This window comes from Zingiber officinale, chromosome 10B (assembly GCF_018446385.1).
Source record: "Zingiber officinale cultivar Zhangliang chromosome 10B, Zo_v1.1, whole genome shotgun sequence".
In the NCBI taxonomy this organism is placed as follows: Eukaryota; Viridiplantae; Streptophyta; class Magnoliopsida; order Zingiberales; family Zingiberaceae; genus Zingiber; species Zingiber officinale.
In genome coordinates, this window is record NC_056005.1 from 29,473,702 (window position 1) to 29,483,853 (window position 10,152).

At 40.8% G+C, this 10,152-nt stretch overlaps 1 long non-coding RNA gene across 2 annotated transcripts; it reads right to left on the reverse strand.

The window, feature by feature from the left end:
- Positions 1-745: 745 nt before the first annotated feature.
- LOC122030528 lies at positions 746-1,543 on the reverse strand. 2 transcript variants are annotated; one of them, XR_006125459.1, is made up of 4 exons: positions 1,427-1,527; positions 1,211-1,357; positions 949-1,114; positions 746-804 (listed from the first exon to the last, which is right to left on the reverse strand). It is a non-coding gene; the product is annotated as an uncharacterized LOC122030528 (long non-coding RNA). The 2 variants fall into 2 exon arrangements; XR_006125460.1 differs by lacking the exon at positions 746-804 and having other exon boundaries at positions 1,211-1,344; positions 1,427-1,543.
- Between the last annotated feature and the right edge of the window lie 8,609 nt (positions 1,544-10,152).

A 10,152-nucleotide genomic window follows, 5' to 3' on the forward strand; every position in this document is an offset into this window, starting at 1 on the left:
GTACATGTAACTGGCGATGGGCTCAACCATAGTGGAGCCGACAATCGCACAGCATGCAATCATGATGCATGTCACTATGCATAACAAAAACTGATCAATATAACCATATCCATAAATACAAAATGGGTACTGTAAAAGCGATGGTCACATACCAAAATCTCTAGTACACAGGTCAGATAAAATATCAAAAACTCTATGTCCTGAACATAATAAGTATGGAATATCCTGATCAGCATAGAAAAATCCATATATACATAATATGGGTACCACAGTATCAGTAAGCCAAATCCACGGATCTAGGGTATACAGGTCCTCTATGATAGAACAACCTAGATCCTAAACATATCCCCCTTCCATAGCATATGTACCATCAATATGCACAGATCAAAGAATCAAAGTCTAGGTACACGAATCATATATGATATACAAATAGAGATACACAAGCCAGGTATGACATAAAAACCTAGGTATCATAAAATCTAGATACACATGCCAGAAATAAAATCCAGTACCTAGTCCTAACCTCAGTAGAGCATGGTATGTCACTTACTCTAGGAACTAAAGTACTCATGGCAATAATCACGAGGTATAAACATGGATACCTAGCAAGCAACTAAACAGAACATGCTATGGATATCAAACTAACATACCAAAGACAAACATGATTATTGCTTGTAGCTATAAAATACTATGCATATCCAAATGACAATATCATAAAAGATAAGTCAAGAGGTACCCGCCTCCAATCGAAAAGTCCAATCCGGTCCAAATACGACGTCGAGATATTCGTCTCGCGTCAAAGTCCTGTGTCCAATAAATAAATATTTTATTTAACTACACTCAAATGCATAACCAAATAAAAATCCTTGAGGCTCAATTAGGGTAAAACCCTAATAAATCTAACCATCTAGTAATCCAATTTATCCATAATTCGATACATAACCATACCTCAAGCTCAGCCAAAACGTGTACTGCCTGAAGGAGGTCCTGTCGAATCCAAGGTGCTGCTGGATCAAAGAGCAACCCACAACACAAAATCTTGCTGAAATCTTTCCTCACCGATATCAACCGAATCAAGCAAGAAGTCACTAATCAAGCAACCACCTTCTAGTCTCTGCCAAACAGCCCAAGCACACCTCACTGATCAAAAAATAAAATCCCTCTGGAACCAGTCGGTGGAAATCATAGATCAAACAACAACCTAACTCACCTTGCTGTCACCTTCACCGTGATCAAACCATCCAAACCTAACCAATATAGGTGTGTCGATCTGCCGTGAAAAGAGACCTTCCTGCCACAGTGTCGGATCAAGGCAGAATCAACAATTCCAGACACCAACAAACCCTATAAAGATCAGCTACCCAATCATAGACAGTGTTAGGGTACAAGCTAGAGAGGATCAAGTGAAAACAACTCAAGAACCTACCCTTGTCATCAACACATGTTTCCGATCCCTGGCGATCTAAAGCATGGTGACTGCGGCTAGGGCACAGAAGGTGGCCGTTGTGCTGCCAAATCATTGCAAAGAGGCTAGGGCATGATCTCAGCGATAGAAAGGCTTCGCAGCTCCGACGATAGCCGACGACATCGTTGATCAAAGAAGAACCGGATATCAGCAGATGGAAGAGGCGTTCGGCTTTGGGCAGAGAAGGCGTCGGGAAGGAAGAAGTCGGCTAGGTCACTCGAGATGGAGGAAGAGGAGAAGGAAATAATTGGTCGATGGTGGCTCAAATGTCTCGCCGACGGCAAAACTCTAGGGCTCAGCACAAGAAGGGAAAGAGAAGGAAGGGTTGCAAAAACCCTCAGCCACAGCTTTTATATCGCAGGAGGAGAACCGGCGAGGAAGGGCGGCGGCGACGCGTCGGTGGGCAGCGTCGGAAGGAAAAGAAAATGGGAAAAAGAAAAGAAAAATGGGAAAAGGAAATATAAATTAAAACTTTTCCTCATTAAAACAGGGTCGCTTAAACAGGCTTTTCCGGACCCCATTTTTGTCCCTGTTAACTCGTTCATACGAGCTCCGAAAAATTCCCAAAAAATTCCTAAAAATTCTGAAAAATTCCCCTATCGTTGTTCGCCATTTTTAGGTATTTTACAATATGTTCGCCGACCAGACTCTTGATGCCGCTGCCGGGGGTCGGGTGAAGGCGATCGACGAGGGCCACCCCGTCGTACGGGATGGGTGATTGAAGGCAGGCGCCGACAGTCGCGGGTGTTGTGGGAGTCAGTATTATGGAAAGAGCAAAACATTGGAGTCCATACCCTCTTTTTCTTCATCTTTGGCCGCTCGGCCGCTACCTCTTGGATTGCCGGGGACTTCGCATGATGTGCCCGGGATGCCTCAACTCTTGGTCCTCTTGGTGGCTGATGGGCAGCGGGCTGCTTCCGTTCGGCATGGGCCGGACGTTCGGCATGAGTTTCCTTCCGTCGGGCAGCCTCCGCCTCTTCCACATTTATATACTCATTCGCCCGGTGTAGCATGTGGTCGAGTCTCTGGGCGGTTTGCGAATGAGCGCGCGGAAGAAGTCCCCTTCCGCGAGGCCTTGCGTGAAGGCGTTTACCATTGTCTCCGAGGTGGCTGTGGGGATGTCCATCGCTACCTGATTAAATCGTTGTATATACGCCCGGAGAGATTCTCTTGGTTCTTGTTTGATGGTAAACAGGCTGACGCTTGTCCTTTGATAACGTCGGCTGCTCGCAAAGTGATGAAGAAATGCCTTTCGGAACTCTTGGAAACTAGTGATAGAGCCGTCCGGCAGCCTCCGAAACCACCTATGTGCAGATTCCGATAGAGTGGTGAGAAATAACCGGCACTTTACGCCATCGGAGTACTGATGCAAGGTGGCGATGCTGTCGAACTTCCCCAAATGATCGTCGGGGTCGGTCGTCCCATTGTAAGCTCCGATCGGCGGTGGTGTATAGTATTTTGGTAACGGATCCCGATGTATGACTTCAGAGAACTGTCGGTGAACCTGCTCGGGTGGTGCGTTCGCTTGGGGAGCTTTGCCCTTCCTATGATCCCGAACGGGAGGCTCATCGGATGAAGATCCTTGCTCCCCGTGAGCGGGCGCGATTTCTGAGGGAGTACGGAAGAGTGCCTGAGGGAACCCTCCAGTTGAAACATATTCCGGGCGGTCTGCTGAAGCCGAGGTTTGCTGTTGCGCTCGCCCAGCCTGTGCTTTCTTCTTTTGCTGCGCCACTGTCTTGGCTGCCCTCGCCTCGACTATAGCGTCAAACTCTTCTTGTGAGAGTGCCACGGTATGTAGTCTTCCAGCCTCGTCCATTGCCTCTGCTCGGATGCAGGTGCGTTCCCACAGACGGCGCCAAATTGATCCTGTCCGAACCAGGCTCAATGGACGCTGGGGATGTGGCGCTCCCTGCTGGATCCTCGAGTGCTCCGGCGAACCTGCAACAAAACCGAGCCAGGGGGGGTGTCCCGGCGACGGCCCTCCGACGCTCAAGTTAGGCGAATGAATAAGAAAGTGGCTTAGAAAATGAAGACTTGTGTACCTCCGGTTGAAGAAATGGAGGCCTTATATAGACCTCTCGAAGGAGCCTGGGCACACCAATCGAAGCGATCACCTGCTTTCGACCATGCCTAGGTGTGGGCCTGTCAGAAGGGCATCCATAAGACCATACTGCTACTGTATCAACCTTTCCGTGACGTGAAGGTGGGGCCTTTAATAGTGTCATCTTGCGTACAGTCTAATCATCATGCCTTTGCTGACATATCATATCCCGAGCCGAGCGAATAGGCCGCTCGGCTAACCACTGTTCCCACGCCATTCTGTTCTCGGCCGAGCGGACACCTCCGCTCGGCCACTCGGCTCCGGTTTTTCTGCTTTGGCGTCGGAAACCCAAACCTTTGGCTGGGTAATCTCTGGTTCCGCTCGGACGGGACCCCATCTGTGGGTCTCCCATTCTTACCGCCGGATCAACTGTCTTTATTCCGCTGCTTATTACTCTATTAGTTTCACGTACGATTTACGATTTCGAAAAACAAAATAGCCACGAGCGTTATTCACCCCCCTCTAGCGCTTTCGATCCATCAATTGGTATCAGAGCGGGGTTATTTTGAATCGGTGCAACCACCATTCAAAATACTTTTGTCGTGGTATTTTTTTCGGAGTCGATTAGAATTTATCCTCATAGCTATATTCTAATTCTTTTTCCCTCGAATCGGTTTTTCTCGGAATTGGTGCAACACCATCCGAGTTCATGATTCATTTTTTTTCCTTCCGCACTACTAAGCCAGGACCAAGTCCTGGGACAATTTTTTGGTTGTTTTTCGCTTTAGGTAAAACTGAAATGGCCCTTCAAGAAGGCTACAGTACTGCCCGCCCGCCGCTATTCACCGGAGACGACTTCGGGTACTGGAAAGGTCGGATGGAGGCATATCTCCAGACTCACTTTGAAGTCTGGATGATTGTCAAAACCGGATTCGAACTACCATCTGACACCACCGGCAAACCACTACCTTACGAGGACTGGGATGCATCCTCAATCAAGAAAGTGGAAGCTAATGCCAAGGCAACCTGCACCCTCCAGTGTGGCCTATCAAAAGAAGAACTCAACCGCGTCGGCCCCTTCAATAGCGCCAAAGAATTATGGGAGAAGCTAATTGAACTTCACGAAGAGACATCCGACACCAAAGTAAGTAAAAGAGACTTAATTTTTAATAAATTATTTAACATCAAATTGCAGGAAGGTGAAACAGCCACCCAACTCCATGCCCGGATTCAAGATCTGCTCAATGGTCTTCATGCGATTGGACAGAAGGTAGACAACCGGGACATCATAAGGTATTCTCTAAACGCCTTTCCAAGGAACACCTTGTGGGCATCCATGGTAGATGCCTACAAGGTCTCCAAGGACTTGTCTACCATTAAATTAGATGAACTGTTTGCAGAATTCGAACTTCACGAACAGACTAATGCACGCCCGACCGAGAAAGGGTTGGCTTTGGTTGCAGGAACAGAGAGATCACGTGAGTCAAAGGTCAAGCGAAGAACCGAACCTGAGTCAGAAGAAGAACCAGACTCAGAAGACGACGATGAACTCACAATCGAAATAGTCAGCTTAGTAAAGAAGCTCTGCAAAAAGAAGGGCTTCAACAAAAAGGATCTCAGAAAGGTCATTCAGTCTAAAGAAGCCCAACCAAGCTCGAAGGTCAAATTCGAAGTGACATGCTACGGGTGCAATCAGAAGGGTCACATCAAGGCGAATTGCCCGAACCAGAAGGATCCAAAGAAACCCAAAAGAAAGAAGGCATTGAAGGCAACATGGGACAAGTCTTCTTCCGAGGAATCCGACGACGAAGAACAAGAACAGACGAACTTTCTTGCCTTGACAGCCCGGGACTTCACCAACGGATCCAGAAGTGAGGACGAATCGGAAGCCGAGTCCGAGAGAAGCCACGGATCCGCATCCGTTTCCGAAGGGCCGAACCCCTCTGTAAGTAAAAGTCGGTTATATAGTTTAATTAATTATTTAATGCATAAAGTAGCTAAGTCTAAGATTCAAATTAAAGCGCTTCTAAAGGAGGTAACACTCCTTAAAGAAACGCCTAATAACGAATCCTTAACTGATCAAGTTCAGACTGGAACCTCAACTCAAGTTCAAAAACTTGAGGAAGAGAATTCCAATCTGAAAAGTCAAGTCAAGGATTTGAAAACAACTCTAGAGCGATTTTCCTTGGGATCCAAGAATCTTGACTTAATTCTTGGAACTCAAAGGGCAATCTACAATCGAACTGGACTAGGATATAAAAAGAAGTATAAATCTTACCTATCCTTAATAAAACCAAATAGAAAAATGGTCCAAGCATGGGTTGCCAAGTCCAACCTGATCAATCAAGTTGGACTTGGATATTATTGGGTTCCTAAGGATCAAATACATTACCTCAATAAACCTTATCGAGGCTATGATCCAGGGGGAGCTAAAACAATAAAAATTTGAAATTAATTATTCATTCAAATTCGAAATTAATCTAAAAATTAAAGATTCAAAATTAATCTAAAAACTCAAAATTTAAAAATTCGAAATTAATTATTGAAATTCAAAATTCAATTTCGAAATTAATTATTGAAATTCAAAATTCAAATTCGAAATTAATTATTCATTCAAATTCGAAATTAATCTAAAAATTAAAGATTCGAAATTAATCTAAAAACTCAAAATTTAAAAATTCAAAATTAATTATTGAAATTCAAAATTCAAAATTCAAATTCGAAATTAATTAAAATTCAAAATTCAAAATTCAAAATTCAAAATTCGAAATTAATCATTCAAAATTCAAAATCAATTATTAAAATTTAAAATTCAAATTCGAAATTATTTATTAAAATTTAAAATTCATATTCGAAATTAATTATTAAAATTCAAAATTCAAAATTCAAAATTCGAAATTAATCATTCAAAATCAATTATTAAAATTCAATTTCAAAAATCCAAAATTAATCTAAAAAATCAAAATAGAAGGAGGGTCCAGAATAGCTAGCAACTCCGAAATCTATTTACCCGACTGGGTAACCGAACTTAATCTACCCGAAATGGGTAAACAAGAGTAGATTACCCGACAGGGTAAATAAGGATAGATTAAAAGGGTTAGATTTAACTTGAAACACAGTACTGGTGAAGTTTTTGGATGATAGTACGTTGGAGAAACTTGGACATCGCATGTCTAGGAAGATATGGCTTCGACCTGGTGCATTTGGCCAAATGGAACTAACCGAAGCTACCCTTAAATGGATCCTAACTAGTTAGACCAAGGTTTAGTATTAAGCTCAATGGGTAGGACTATTTGGGAAACCTCGAAGGCATGGTTACTTTAATGAGCTCCTTGTGACTCACCATAGCCCAGAAGTTTATCCAAAGAACGGTTACTTGTTGAACCCAAAACTAAACCCGAATCTAACATAAAGTTAAACAAAATCCTATAAATTGAACTAATTCATCTCATAAAATAATAGGAGCCCCTGATTGAAAACATAGATCGGGTGAGATGACTAAGCAAACTCAATTTTAAATCTTACTTAAGTTAAGTTAAACATTTTTCAAAATTAAATTAAACATCAAATCACCAAACAACCCCCCATAGAATCAACTCAGATTAGGTAAGATGCAAAATTAGGAACTTACCTCAATCAAACTGTCTTTTGATCCATCAACTACTTTATGTGTAGGAATTGGATCAATGGATGTTGGACAGTGGATGTTCCAGACATATGACTGGAGATCGGTTGAAGTTCACTAAGTTAAAACTAAAGAACCTAGGATCAGTTGCATTCGGCAACGATGGAAAACTGAAAGTAATCGGAAAAGGTAATATCGAACTTAATTCTGATTTTATTATTCGAAAAGTACTCTTAGTTGAAAATTTTAATTTCAATTTATTAAGTATAAGTCAACTATGCGATACTGGTTATTCAGTCAATTTTACCAAGTCTGAATGTATAGTCAAACATGTCGATAATCTAAAAATCATACTTAAGGGCACTAGAAAAGATAATGTCTACACCGTCTATCTACCATCATCCTCAATAAAGTGTTTTCTAACACAACAAGAGGAAACTGAGTTATGGCACAGAAGACTCGGTCACACGCACACAAGACTCATTTCAAAAATGAGTCAAAATGGACTAGTTAGAGGGTTACCCAAATTAAAAGTTATTGAAAACTCAATTTGTAATGCATGTCAACAAGGAAAACAAACCAAGTCCACCCACAAGTCAACCAATACAGTTAGAACTACCCATCTACTTGAGCTCCTTCACCTAGATCTATTTGATTCACATGGAGCCAAGTCACTAAGCAAGAACCAATATTGCTTAATTATAATTGATGACTACTCCAGGTTCACCTGGGTAAAATTTTTAAAAACAAAAGATGAAACCTTTGAAATATTTAGTAATTTTTGCAAATTAACAGAAAATGAAAAAGATACTAAAATTAAAAGGATAAGGAGTGATCATGGAGGAGAATTTGAGAATCACAACTTCACTGAATTTTGTGAAATAAATGGGTACAAACATGAATACTCCTGCCCTAGAACCCCCCCAACAAAATGGTTTAGTAGAACATAAAAACATAACCTTACAAGAAGCTGCCAGAACCATGTTAAACGAATACAATCTGTCTAATCAATTCTGGGCTGAAGCAGTTAGTACAACTTGCTACATTCAAAATAGGATCTTAATTAATAAATTTCAAAATAAAACCCCCTATGAAATTTATTATAATAAAATTCCTAACTTAAACTATTTAAAAGTATTTGGGTGTAAAGTCTTTATTTTAAACACTAAAGATTACTTAGGAAAATTTACATCAAAAACAACCCCAGGAATATTTTTAGGGTACTCAACCACTAGTAGAGCATATAGAGCATATAACAAGAATACCCTAAAAGTAGAAGAAACAACAAATATAAAATTTGATGAAGACACTATAGTTGAAACTGAGGATATAGAAAGTGCTAATCCAATAAACAGAGAAGATGACGAAACTCAACCTGAACCTATTGAATCTGAAGAACAAATAACTAATTCAAATGACATACGACCAACCAGAACAAGCACAAATCACCCATCTGACCAAATCTTGGGTGATCCAACTGTAGGAGTAAGAACTAGGTCATCCTATAGAAACCAGAGTCAAATAGCTTTAATCTCAAAAATTGAACCCAAAACCATAGAAGAAGCCCTACCAGACCCAGATTGGACTATAGCAATGCAAGAAGAATTGGCCCAATTTGAAAGAAATCAGGTATAGGAATTAATGCCTAAACCCATTAACAAAACCATAATTGAGACTAAATGGGTTTTTAGAAACAAATTAAATGATCAAGGTGAAATAGTAAGAAATAAAGCCAGGTTAGTAGCCAAAGGGTTCAATCAAGTAGAAGGGCTAGACTATGATGAGACTTATGCTCCTGTAGCAAGACTTGAATCCATTAGGATGCTGCTGGCCTATGCAGCACACAAAGGATTCAAGCTATTTCAAATGGATGTAAAATTCGCGTTCTTAAACAGATTTATTAAAGAAGAAGTATACGTAGGTCAACCTCCAGGATTTGAGGACATAGAACATCCAAATTATGTCTTCAAATTAAAAAATGCCCTGTACGGACTAAAACAAGCACCTAGGGCTTGGTATGAACGACTGTCCAACTATCTAATATCAAAAGAGTTCAACCAAGGTCAAATAGACCCATCCCTTTTTGTAAAAACCTTTGAAAATGACATCTTTATAGCACAAATTTACGTCGACGATATCATTTTTGGATCAACCAACTCAAAATTTTTAAAAGAGTTTACCAAACTAATGGAAAATGAATTCGAAATGAGTCTAGTGGGTAAACTTAATTTCTTTTTAGGGTTACAAATTAAGCAAACCAAAGATGGAATTTATATTTATCAAACCAAATATGCTAAGGAATTAATTAGTAAATTTGGAATGGAAAACTCAAAAATCATTAATACACCAATGACTACTAATGTTAAAATTGACTCAGACTTAGAAGGTAAACCAGTAGACTTGAAATACTATCGAAGTGCGATAGGAAGTCTACTGTACCTAACTGCAAGTCGACCAGACATCATCTTTGCAGTAGGTATGTGCGCAAGATACCAATCTTGTGCAAAAGAGTCTCACTTAACCCTAGTAAAAAGAATCCTTAGGTATGTTAAGGGAACCCTAAACGTAGGACTTTGGTACCCTAGATCTTGCACCCTTGATCTAACCGGCTACTCTGACTCTGACTATGCCGGGTGCAAGCTAGATAGAAAAAGCACAAGCGGCAGTTGTCAATTTTTAGGGCACTGCCTAGTAAGTTGGTCAAGTAGAAAGCAACACTGTGTTGCCTTATCTACCACTGAAGCTGAATATATAGCACTAGGTGAATGCACATCTCAATTACTATGGATGATACATACCCTTAAAGACTATCAACTTGAATATCAAAAAACAAAAATTTCAATCGATAACATAAGTACAATAAATCTAACAAAAAACCCAATTCATCACTCAAGGACTAAACATATAGAAGTAAAACACCACTTTGTAAGAGATCATGTAGCTAAGGGTGACATTGTACTCAACTATGTTGAGTCAAAATCAAACTTAGCTGACATCTTTACAAAACCCTTACTTGAACTT